The sequence below is a fragment of the Canis aureus genome, chromosome 32 (genome assembly GCF_053574225.1).
Source record: "Canis aureus isolate CA01 chromosome 32, VMU_Caureus_v.1.0, whole genome shotgun sequence".
In the NCBI taxonomy this organism is placed as follows: domain Eukaryota; kingdom Metazoa; phylum Chordata; class Mammalia; order Carnivora; family Canidae; genus Canis; species Canis aureus.
The window spans coordinates 31,183,117-31,195,977 of NC_135642.1; the positions used below are offsets into that span (position 1 = coordinate 31,183,117).

Consider the following 12,861-nt stretch of genomic DNA (forward strand, 5'->3'; position numbering starts at 1 on the left):
GTCTTAGGGAATGAGAAGATGTGGTGTCAAGGAGGAGAGTGGGGTACAGAGAACCAGTGGTAAACCCCTCCCTAAGCCACACATTCCCCCAGGCCCACTAGCTGTCCACACTTTCAGCTCCTACTTGAGCTTAAGGAGATAAAAAAGCTCCTGAGAGAGAGATGGAAAGGCAGCCAGCTCTTCTAACAAGTTCACCTAATCCTGAGGCTGGGTTCACTTAATCCGACACCAGGTCTCTGACACTCCTTTGGCTCCCATCCTTCCAGACACCACACCCCAGACAGCCTCATTTCGGAGAAGTCTCTGCACTCTGAACCCTGCTTGACCCCAGAGATGGTGCCATCCTTCATCCAGCAGATGAATTCAACTCACCTTTTCAGAGCAACAACAATAGGAGTCACCCTTGCCAATGAGTGAGCAAATCAACAAGGATGTCACTAGTGCCTGGGCAATGCCTAAGGCCATGTTTTGTCCTTTGGCTCAGACTCTTCACAGTCAGGTGGGTAACAAAACGGTGGACCTGGACTGGGGACTGGATCCCAGGCTATGGCAAAGGGTCTTGAGCACAGTCTCAGTGGGTAGAAGAGTTTTATTTAATACATTTCTTCACAATAGTGTGGTAGCAATACAATTTAAAATCTTTCAGCCTTCCAGATGACTAAGGGAAGAGAAACCCATCAGCAGCTCTTTGAAATTAGCAGGAAATGTACTGCAATGTGTGTATTTGGTAGACAAAAAAGAAAAAGAATCTGAGGATTGGGCAGATTAGATGATCAGATTTCTCATAAACCATTCTGAAAATACAGCCCTTGGAAGCCTCACAAAATGACTTTTAGGTAACAGGACAGGGGTACAGGCTGATCCCTTGGAGAGCTGGAAATTCACACTTCCGCTACTCTAGCTGGACTGGCCTAGTCCACACAACTGGGCTGCTCCTCCCATGAATTCCAGCCCATTTTCCTGTGACTCTCACATTTGGCCTGTTTTGGCTGACCCTCTTGTGTACGTAGGTGAATCCTGCATCTTGTTCCTACAACTGCCTAAAGTCCTACTCCAAATGAACAGGTCACCAACATCTAGCCTCGAATACCACTAAGGACATTCTGTGGCCCTGTGATACCAACGCAGCCTAAATCAAACCCAAGTATGCCATCCCCCTTTAGACACCATGACTTGAACTCTGGTGCCTCCTTGAGGGCGGCCGACCAGCCTTACCCTTGGGACAGTCCCCTGGCTTTGGTCCATACTTCCTAGCCTGGCCTACCAGGTGCCCACAGCCCAGTCCCTGTCCATCTCTCCTGCCTCATCTCTTACTGCCCCCCACCCTAATCTCCATACCCCATGAATATAGAAGGACTGCATGAGCATGAGCATGAACATGAGTATGAGCATGAGTGTGAGCATGAGCATGCTAGGCTGTCTTATTCATCCACCCCCTTTTCTCTGCCCCATTTATGTAGTCATCTCCTACGTGAAACTTTCCACCTTTTCCCTAAGTCCCCTTCCCTACCACAGAACTGATGTTTCCCTCCATTCTTCCTACACCAACTGCGCAGTGTGAGTACAGCCCCTGAAACATTTTGTGGCACCCTTGCTGTCATGCTGTCTCCTCTAATTAGATTGTGAGCTCCTGGGGGATAGGCACTGGTCAGATTCATCTCTTTGTCCTGTCACCTAATCAATACAAAGAGTCTTCCTTCCTTTCTTCCTTCTTTGCTGCTTCTTTGTGGGTAATTTGGAGTCAAGTAGGCAATGTAAAAATGCATCTAGAATAGGAATTTGGGGCCAAGGATGAGGTCAAGCACCAGGAAAAAGTGGAGCAGTTGGTCAGAGAACTGGAGGTCAGGGCTAGATCAGGGAGAAAAACCCAACAGCTGGCTGGGGTCCCAAACAGCTCCCTCGGGAGTGTGTTGTCTACTCCTGGTTAGGACAGAAGCCTGCCCACCTGTCTACTGAGCTAGTGGGAGTTTGGAGGCAAAACTCATGGGTAGATTCAACCATCACTCCTTTAGTCAAGCTTAATATTGTCTCACCCAAGGAGAGTGCTCACATGCCCCAATGGTGATTGCTATAATTTGGGACCCCTGAGCAGGGGGACAGTCCAGGGGTTTCTACACAGGCTGCATTGTGGGGACTGTGAAAAGCCCCCACCCCCAGATCAATCAGAACAGGGATGGCAGACAGCATCAGTATTTCATGTACCATGGAGATCGGGAACCCTGCTTAAAGTCAGGCTCCTGAAATGCATTCCCCCACCACTTGGATCTGACCATCCAGTTTTAACATAACTCCAGTACAACTGAAAGACAAAAGGCCGCAAGTTTAAATTGACACCTTATTCAATATATGAGTGTATCAAATCAACATACTGCAGACCTTGAACTTAAACCATATGTCAATTATATCTCAGTTATATAGCTGGTTAGTGCAGGGGGAGAAAATGGCACCTGGCTGAGGTCAGGGAGGTCTATGTTGTGTGTATCCTATCAGTTGTCAAAAAAAAAAAAAAATACACCGAAGAAGAGTTCCCTTCAAGTCTCCTAAATTCTCATTATTTCTCTTTTTTTGCATGGGAGAAAACACTGCATTACTCCATAATGGAGATCACCATAGAAATGGGTTACATTTACACCAAAGAAAATCGACACCTGAGAATCCTCATGTTTGTGTGTGACATTGTTTATGGGGAAAGAAGGCAAAGAATTATTCATTTTTATCAATGCTCCCAATCCTCTATGAAACTAGGTTTCTGTCATTCCTGGGGTCCCTGAGAAGTAGGGTTTTGTTTGTTTACGTCTAAAGCTTTGGCATGGTCCTCCTATGGGCCTTTCTGCCCAGTGGCCTGAACACAACACAGCCCCTGAGAGATCTCCAGCCTACCCCTTCTATAGAAACAATGACACAGCTTCCTACTTAACACCCTGCCTATTGAATTGCCCCAGGTTGGCTTATTCACCAAAGTCATTCACAACCCTGAGAGCTTCGAGAATTTCTCCACAATAACACACTTTGCTGTCCCCAGCCTCTCCTCTGTTCAAGCAGCCCACTGCCACGCCAAAGGCATCAGCGGGTAATTTCAGGCTCTACACTGAAGAGAAGTGCCAAGTTCAAGCAAGCATTATGATTATGATTATTGCTGCTTCCATAGGAAAACGGTCCCCACGTGAGGGTCAGCACACATTCAGCATCTCTGTGGTGTGTCTTCTTTCTATCAAAAGGCTGCTTTTCTGATCCTGTGAAGAGAAGGACGGGAGAAGGCGGAGCTGGATTTAAATGGAGAGAAAATTAATGAAGTGATTTCTCTAAGGAGTAGAAACCTTGTTCCTTATTATTTCCCGTCTGCAACCCTCTCCTTTGGCTCACCCTCCGCACGAACTGCAGGACCTGGTGTGAGCCATTTAAACTTTCTCTCCCTGGGCTTTTTATCTGTCAAACAAGAGTTCAAAAATTTGCTCTAACTACCTAATGGGGGCAGATGCAATAAGATTAGGTCGCTGGAACTGCTTTTGAAGACATAAAGCACTGCAGAAACAGAATTCTTCATCATCGTCTTCATCAGGTGCAGCCTCACATAAACCACCCTTCTGTTCAAACAGAAATAAAATCGCATTTCAAAGTAACAAGCAGTTATATGCCCGCTCACTAGACATGGAGAAATGAGAAGCCCACACAGCCTCTGCCATCCAGGAGTTCTCTGGCCACTTACAAACAAATAATTGCTATCAAGAGATATGAGTAGCAGGGGAGCGTGGAGGAGGGTATAGTTAGTCCTGCCAGGGAATTCAGGGCAGAATTTACAAAGAAGTAAGATCTGAGCTGTCTCTTAAAAGTGGAAAAGATGAAATTTTTATTTAGGTTAAAATATTCACTAAGGAATGAAATGCCACCAAAGGACTGTTGAGGATGGGAGGGATCAGTGGGGTCGTGAAAGAACTAGAAAATTGAGGTCAAGGTTTGAAACCAGCAGTCTATCATTCCAACAGTGATAGCAGAATGCCAAGAAACTGGATTCTTGAATTATCAGCTGTGGCTACCAGCAACCACCATCTCTACCCTCTGCAGGGTGCTATACTCACCGATCGGGGATGGAGATGAATGCGCCTCTGGTTTTTATAGCACTTGACACTCTTCAAAGGGCAGGCATTCATATCATATGCTCCTTAAAGATCCCTTCCCTCCATCAATATCAAAAGTATCTACACAGGATACATATTTATCCTGGAACAAATCACCGCATTTGTCAAACAACTCCAAGTTTATTAGGACTGATGTTGCAAATAATTTCCTAATTATGTAAATGAATAAAATCTGTTTTTAATTAATCTCTAGGCTTTACTGGCATTATTAGAATAAAATATGTTTCTATCTTATTATGGAGTTGCTATTTTCAACAATTACCATGAAGGCAAACATTGACAATTATCAGATATGGCAGATTCGATTGATCTAACAAGGTCAATGGTTCAGTGGCAATTTTAGGAATTCAGCAGAATCTAACAAAAGTTCCAAACTCATGATATACAATAACCTTAAAACAGGTAGAAGTAGAATTCCGTTCAGCTTCAGTTCAACTAAATTTGGTCTGTGTGCTCTGCTCTTCGGTGAGGCTTCTGTCCCGTATGACATTCTAGCTCCTTTCTTACAATGCACATTTTATTATATATATATATATATATATATATATATATATATATATATATATATATATATAAAGGATGGTATCCAACTAATCCCCCTTTTTAAATTTTTTTTAAATTCTTATTTATTTATGATAGTCACAGAGAGAGAGAGAGGCAGAGACATAGGCAGAGGGAGAAGCAGGCTCCTTGCACCAGGAGCCCGACGTGGGATTCGATCCCGGGTCTCCAGGATCGCACCCTGGGCCAAAGGCAGGCGCCAAACCGCTGCGCCACCCAGGGATCCCTAACTAATCCCCTTTTGTATATGTATCTTAATATTTAACATTTCCTTTGCCTTTCATTCTTTCTTGTACTTCTTACAGCCCTTTGGTAACAATTTTTCTTTCAATGGTACACCATTTAGAAAATCCCTAAGTGAGGGTCTATTGGTAGCAAAATCTGTCATCTTCAGTTTTGCTTTGTTCACCTGATTTATAAAATTATTATTTTGCTCCCATTCCCTAGTTTTTAATTCTAGGTTGAGAATTCCTTTTTCCCCAAGGCACTGCTGGTATCATCCTTTGTCTACTGATGTGGAACGTTACACAGTCTAATCGACAGTTCTGTGCAGATGATCACTGTTTTCATCCTGACTACTTTTAGTATCTTTTGTCTCTGGCCTATAGTTTTACAATGTGTTTAGGTGTGGATTTCTTTTATTAACCTTCCTTGGAGTTCATTAGACATCCTGAATCAAAGGATTCATGTCTTTCTTAGAAATTATTCATCCATTGTACCTTTTAGGGCTCTGCATGGACCTCACTCTAGCTTCCATATCTCTTAATGTCTCTGTCATCTTTGTGTCTTTGCCTCTCTGTGCTGAATTTTGTATATTTTCTTCAGTTCCAGTTCATGAATTTTCTCTTTGGCTGTGTCTTATCTGGTCTTCAGGGTCAAAAGAATTGGAAGATAGGGCCACTGATGTTTTTGTTGTGTTATATTGAAGTATAACATATTTATCACAGTGAAAACACACATCTCTGATGACATCATGCAGGAATACATATTCATGTACCACCAGCATCCCTTCATCTCCCTTCTCAATCAATACTCTTCTGCATGAGACAGTTGTTACTCTGACCACAATCCTCATGAATACACTTTGCCTGTTTTTGAACTTCCTAACTGGTACTCTTTATCTGGCTTATTCTGCTTCACAGTATAGCTATGGGGTCTCTACATTGTTGCATTAGCTTAAGTTTTTCTTCTTCACTGCATTATAGCATTACACTGTATGAACATATCAGTTTATTTATCCCTTCTGCTGTTGATGGAGTTCTGCATTGTCTTAGTTAGGGCTATTATTTTATTTAATGTTTAATTTCTTACTATTATTTTCTTTATTTCCAGACATTCACTCAGTATTTTTTCAAGTTCAAATGACCATATCAGGTCATTTTTGATAGGTTCATGCTCCTTACTCATATTTTTACTTTCCTCTTTTATTTCTTTAAGCATATTAAATGTGTTAAATGTGTGAGGTCACTGCTGTTACTGGTTGTCTCTGTTAATTCTCATGCATGAAAAGTACTCAATGTTTCTTCATGTTCTATGATTTCTGAGTACATGTTCACTGGGTCTCAACCTATGGGTACATGTCCACTGGGTCTCAACTCAATGTTTCTTCATGTTCTATGATTTCTGAGTACATGTTCACTGGGTCCTCATTCCTATGAGGAATTCTTTGCAGTATGGATTAAATGTGGATTCCTCCAGAGATCTGTGTTCCTGCCTACCAGGTCTGCTTAAAATTCTCAGCTTGTGGTTATTAGGACTATGACAATACCATGAATTCAGGCCCCAAATCCATGTAAAAATTTACGCATTGCCATGTTCTCTACCATCAACAGTCAGTCTGAGTTGGTCAAGGTTCTCTGCTGTCTGCCTCCATGGAGTGGATGTTTTTTTCTAATTCATCTTTTCCCTGAGGATGCATCTTTCATGAGTCCCAGCTTCCCTTAGGAGTCCCCAACTGGCCCAACTCCCTATATAGTCTTTTTCGCCTCTTTCCTTTATACATAGGCATGGCCACTAAAGCTAGAGCTCCTGATCCCCTGAAATTTACTGGCGGTTGGTGATAAAGTTGGCAGCAACTTCACCCCTCAGTTACCTCTTTGGACTCCTGTTCTTCCATTCTTAACATTGGAGAAATTCCCCCTACTTTCCTGTATGCTCTTTCTCTTATTTTAAAATTATGATATAGTGGACATTTTATTAAGTATATTCAGATAGTTTAAATATTTTGTCAAGCATATTCATGACGTTTACAAATTAGATTATCTAGATCATCTCTCCAGACATAGTAGTCCAGTCAAGCTTTCTAAACCTCAATTTTCAACAAGTCAGGTGGAATGTCCCACAATGTTCATTTTCTAAAACATCACTTAAGCATCAACTCTCTGGTCTCCTGTCCCACACAAGAATTAATCCCTCTCTTTAGGTACTTTTTAATGTCTTTATCTCCTTGGAATTCTGTTAGCCCACAGGCCTGCCTCTTTCGCTGACTCCCACCAGATTCTAAAGTCTTAGAGGTCAGGGCTGTTGTACATACAGTCAGGCACATACTCTGGCCTAGAAGGAGCTCCACAAATGCTTATGGGAATGAATGAAATTGATGGTCTAATGTCAACAGCATGTCCCTAGGGAATTGAATCCTGGAATCTTTAAACCCTCAATCCTCAAAACCACTATATGTGGAAAGTGAAGGAAAACCACATATACAAAAGAGGCCTCTCCACACAAGGCCTGTGGAACCAAAACTGGAGTCACAGCAGGCCAAAATCCAGAACTGGATTACATACAGCAACAGTGGCAGTAAGCAAGGCTGAACCCTGATGGTCTTCATCATCTCATTCCCTTGGAATCTTTTGCTCCAAGCCTCAAGTTTCAGAGCACAAAGTATCACGATATGATTTCTTAAGATACTTACAAAGAGGAAAAGAATTTTTCCTGTTTTAGTGGGTTGTATTATTATGCCATCATTTATATTGAAATTACAGGAGGGAAAGAAGTACTTTTTAAAAAATTGTTTCCACCAGACTATTCATTGTAATTTCCCAGGACAACCCAAATTGAGCAATGGGTTCTAACATTATGTGCGTCCAGCTTGATACCAGATACCAAGGTCTTCAGATACCCTACAGCACTTTTTTTCTTCATGAAATAAACTATGGAAAATCACTGATATGGTAACCAAATTGAATGTTTAAGCCTAAAGTGTATTAGCCCAGAAAGTTTGTGTAATGATACCACCATGATCTGATTTCAAGGATAAGTAAGATCAAGTTAGAGGCTCTTTGGAATGATAGTGATTAGAGAGGCCTGCAAATGCCTTTACCAAGGTATTTTAAAGACTTTATAAATTCTAATGGATATAACAGCCATTTAATCTCCAGGCCATGCCAGCCTGGGAGCATAGTGAAGGTAGAAGATAAAAATAAACCAGTCATTCCATAGCTCAGCCCTCACCAGCTATTAGAATGCTATCTTTGACCACTGCCTCCTTCAGATTAAAAAGCTGGGCATGGGGATACGAAAGGGGAAACTTGGGAGTATATGGTCCCTGGCATGTCATGTAACCTTCTGGTACCATCTGGTACCATGGTCACACCCAAAGGATGCCTAATTGCTCCCAAGTAAGCTAGATACTCAGAGCTGCTTCACAGGAGATGCCCTCCTCTACCATCCTTCCAAGCCGATGCCAATATAGTTGTTCTGTGGAGGGACTGTGACCAACTATAAAGCCTGGGTGGTAGACTGTTACAATAATGCACTCAAATTTTTCATGTGCCTTGTCTCCTCCCACACTATCTCAGGGTTTGGATATGGGACTTGCGTTGGCCAATGAGACAAATAGCAAACATGGCAAATGCAGAAACTTAAAAAGTGTTTTCACATTGGAGTTTGTCCTTTCTCTTATAGTTCTTAGGACTCTTTGGCCACCATAAGAACAAGTCCAAACTAGAATCCTAGAAATTGAGAGATGGAAGGAGCTGAAATGAATCATCCAGCTGAATGAACACTGTACCAGACCATCCAGCTAAGGAGCCCCAGCAGATCTGGCTGCTGACTTCAAGCACAAAAGTTAGCTTAGCCAAGACCCAAAGAAGAATCACCTCACTGAGCCCAGTCCAATTTGCTAATCCACAGAATTGTGAACTAAATAAATGACAGCAGTTTAAGTTACTAACTTTTTTTTTTTTTTTTCTTTTAAAGAGAGAGAGGCAGAGACACAGGCAGAGGGAAAAACAGGCTCCATGCAGGGAGCCCGACGTGGGACTCGATCCCGGGTCTCCAGGATCACGCCCTGGGCTGAAGGCGGCGCTAAACCGCTGAGCCACCCGGGCTGCCCTAAGTTACTAACTATTGAGGGAGATTGTGATATAGGAAAAGCTGATTTATACAGCTTTTCACAAGATATGGAAAAAATAAAATATGTTCATGGAATAGATGGTAGAAGAGTATGCATAAAGTGAAAGTATGTATCTCAAGCAAGAGGTTATAAGCCCTTGAAAAGGTATAATACCCAAGTTTAGCTATCAATTCTGTGATATAACTTGAAAAGGTTGTTACAAAGGCCACTAATTCTAAACATCTCTCTCTCACCAATGAACCATGGTATCACCCTCCTACCTACATCAAATCTTGATAAAACTTCTAAGCAGTATAGTATAAAGGGAGACAGTAAAACACTATAGAATTAAGAACTCTGGAATCAGACAATGGAATCAGCACTGGAATCTTTAGTACCATCTTTCATAAACCAGGGAGATAATAACACCTACTTAACAGAGCTATTGTTGTAAAGATTAAATAATGCATGTGAAGTGCATGGTACAAAGTCTGATACCTACAGGTGCTCAAAATATTAGCTTGCCTTATTAGCCATAAGTTTGGGAGTTAATCAAAATAATTAGCTACCACAGATTGAATACTTACCATGTAAAAGGCACCGTGCTAAATGCCCTGTGTACATTACCTCATTTAATCTTCATCATAGTGAGGTATTTGTGCCCCCATTTTAGACAGGAGGAAACTGACACACAGAGAAATTAAGTCATTTGTTTAGTGTCACATAGATGGGACGTGGCAGATACTAACTTCAACCCTCTTTGTATCCCATGCTGTTTCCCATCCCATCATTGGCTAGTGGTTACAAACAAATTACAAAGTTTCTTCAAAATGTGCCCCCCTTCTACATTTTTGCCATTTTAGTAGACTATATACTGTGTCTATACAGGGCACTCTGCCTGGGATGTTTTCCTTATCCATGCTCCTTTCCCACTAACTTAGAAAAATCCTTATCATTTTAGGGCCAGTTCAAAAACTATCCCTGGTTGAATTATTCTTAGATTTCCCTAGTAGGTTAAGATATGAGCTCTGGAGTCAGACTGTATCTGTTGGAATCTCATTTTCTGTCACCTACTAATTATGTGAAGACATACCTCTCCTAAATCTCCAAATCTTGGTTTACTTATATGTAAAATAGGAGAAATTATTCCTATTTCATAAAGATAGGTAGGTAGGTAGGTAGGTAGGTAGCTAGCTAGCTAGATAGATAGATAGATAGATAGATAGAATCAAGCAGAGTGCCTAACCCAGAGTTAGCACTGTGTTACCTACCATTTTTTTATCCATCACTGGGCTCCCATAAAACTTTTATTTCAGAATATTTACATGTATAGTTAATTATATTCCTCTTTCCTTACTATGTCTTGCAACCATTGTGGTCAAAGATCACGTTCCTTGGTCTCTCTCTCCTTATCCAGCCCTACAGTAAATACCTACTACATGTTTGCTGAAATTCATTTAATCCAACAATTGTGAGTCCTTAGTTTAGGCATTTAATCTTTCTGATGGAACTTCAGTTTGCTCAGCCATGATTCAAACTTTAATGCGTTGGACTATATCAGTAATTTTCAAAGATTGTTGTTCACTATTCACAATGACATTCTTTTCTCAAACAAAATTTTACATACTAAATATGAAACAGGGGTGCCTTTGTGGCTCAGTGGTTAAGCATCTGCCTTTGGCCTCAGGTAGTGATCCTGGGGTCCTGGGATCGAGTCCCACATCAGGCTCCCCACAGGGAGCCTGCTTCTTCCTCTGCATAGTCTCTGCCTCTCTCATGAATAAATAGATGGAATCTTTTTAAAAATTTTTTAAAAAATTAAAAATAAAATATGAAACAGATTCTGCATAGAGCTACTGCACTTGAGGAGGGTTGTAAAGGGTGGATTTTATTTATCAGGCCCCCCTAAATTTCTCAGGCATTTCTGAGAATGCCTGTAGCTTATGAGCACCCATCTAGACATGCACTCTGACAATTCAGACTTCTTCATAGAGTAGGGGCCAGATCCCTAGACTCTCCATGCACCGAGGTAAATCTAACTCTAAGCATTAACCTGTTAAGGATGAGGAAAGATATTTCTGGAGGGAGAATAAACCCCTCGAATCATGGGTAAGTGCTTCATGATACAAGAATGACTAATGCTCATTTGACAGCACAACACAGAGTAAGTGTGAAGTTCAAACCGTGGGATCTTGAATAGTCCTCTCAATTATAAGACACAGGAGAAAGTTGGTCCCTGTTAGCTATATATGAGTGTAAAGTTTTGCAGCTGTCAACCAGAGTTTTAGGTACCAATAGGAACTGACAAAGGTTGTAGTAATAGGGGTACAGGAGCTCTTTGAATATTTCAAGAAACCAAATGGCAATGTGCAGACTGAGACACCAAGCTCCTTTGCAACTGGCAGGAATGACATCAGTGGGAGAACTCAGGCTCATTGGAACTCTAATTGGCAGGTATACACGTCTTTGATGAATAAATAAATTATTGCTTCATAAAATGAAGTTGTTTCCTAGATAATTTTTTTTTTAAAAAAACAGCATCTGTTGAGAAATCGTAATATAAAATGTTTATCCAGCGCTTACTATGTGCCAGGTGATTTATGTTCATGCCTCATCAAGCCTGTGATTACCAGCTTTACAAACAAGGAAACCAAGTCAGAAAGGCCAAGTTGGTTCCTTATTGTCTGGCAGCAAGCAAAAAATGGCTCAGGATTTAAAACTGTGACTCCTTTTTCCTATACTTAACACCTTACTCTCCACTGGACCACTTCTCTGCTGAACAAAAGGCTTCTAATACACAAGGCTTGAAGAATGACAAGAGAATAAACAACTTGATAACATTACTTCTTTCTTCATGGTTCTCAAAATGCACAGGCATCAGCTGGGGAGGTGTTAGGATGCAGAGAGATCCTTGTCTCCAGAGATTCTGAGTCAGTAGAGCCTGGAAATCTGCATTTTGCCTAGTACAGGCAGTAATTCTAAAGTAAGTGAGCTTCAGTCTCCTACTTTGAAAACAGTGCCTCAGGAATGCAATCAATGTTATCAATAAAGAGGATGTCCAGAGGGCTTTAGGCTTACCTTTTATTTTACTATCTGAAAAGTTTCAAAACATTTAGAAGCTTCCAGATCAAGAGTTGCTCTTTAGAGTTAATAAGGACAGAATGTGGTTGGTATAGAGGGCAATCCTAAATTAGTTCTGGTCCCCCATCATCCCAGCCAGGAAGATGTCACTAATCTTCAGGGCTAGCTGTCCCAAGACAGGGCTTGAAATGGAAGAGAAAGAAAGGGCACCCTGTTTTTCCTCTTTAAAACATAAAAGTAAAGAGAGCAAGGAGAATGCTGATGGTGACAGATGTAAGAAGTTTATTATATATTGCAGAGATCCAGATTAGGAAAAGCTTTCTAAATCCAATTTTTCTGCTTAAAGCAGAAAGCAAATAAGGCCATCCTGGTGTGCCACCAGTTTCACAGAACTCATTGATAGGAAGTGTGCAGGCTGTTTGGAAACCTGGCTGTGGTGCCAAATGGATGGAATTTTGAGGATGTAATCATGGACCCCATCTTTTTCACTTTAAAAGAATCTGATTAGGGTGAAGCAGGGTGGGGAGTTGTTTTGCTGAGATGAGTTTCAGGCTAAAATGACTGGAGATGATGGGATTTGAATGGGATGGGGAGCATCCTGGCAGACGAGGACAGAAGTGACCCTGTGTTTGAAGTGATAACAAATGACACCCACACCCCTCCTTTTCTACTTTGTCTCCAAATTTAACATTAAATTGAGTGTCAGATAGCAAGGTGCTGTCAAGATTAAGTGGAGAGCTCAAGCAAATA

The 12,861-nt window shown here is 41.4% G+C and overlaps 1 long non-coding RNA gene across 2 annotated transcripts; it reads right to left on the reverse strand.

The window, feature by feature from the left end:
- Positions 1–2,426: 2,426 nt before the first annotated feature.
- LOC144302877 (uncharacterized) lies at positions 2,427–9,359 on the reverse strand. 2 transcript variants are annotated; one of them, XR_013369878.1, is made up of 4 exons: positions 9,316–9,359; positions 4,077–4,218; positions 3,463–3,584; positions 2,427–3,233 (listed from the first exon to the last, which is right to left on the reverse strand). It is a non-coding gene; the product is annotated as an uncharacterized LOC144302877 (long non-coding RNA). The 2 variants fall into 2 exon arrangements; XR_013369879.1 differs by lacking the exon at positions 3,463–3,584.
- Positions 9,360–12,861: the final 3,502 nt, after the last annotated feature.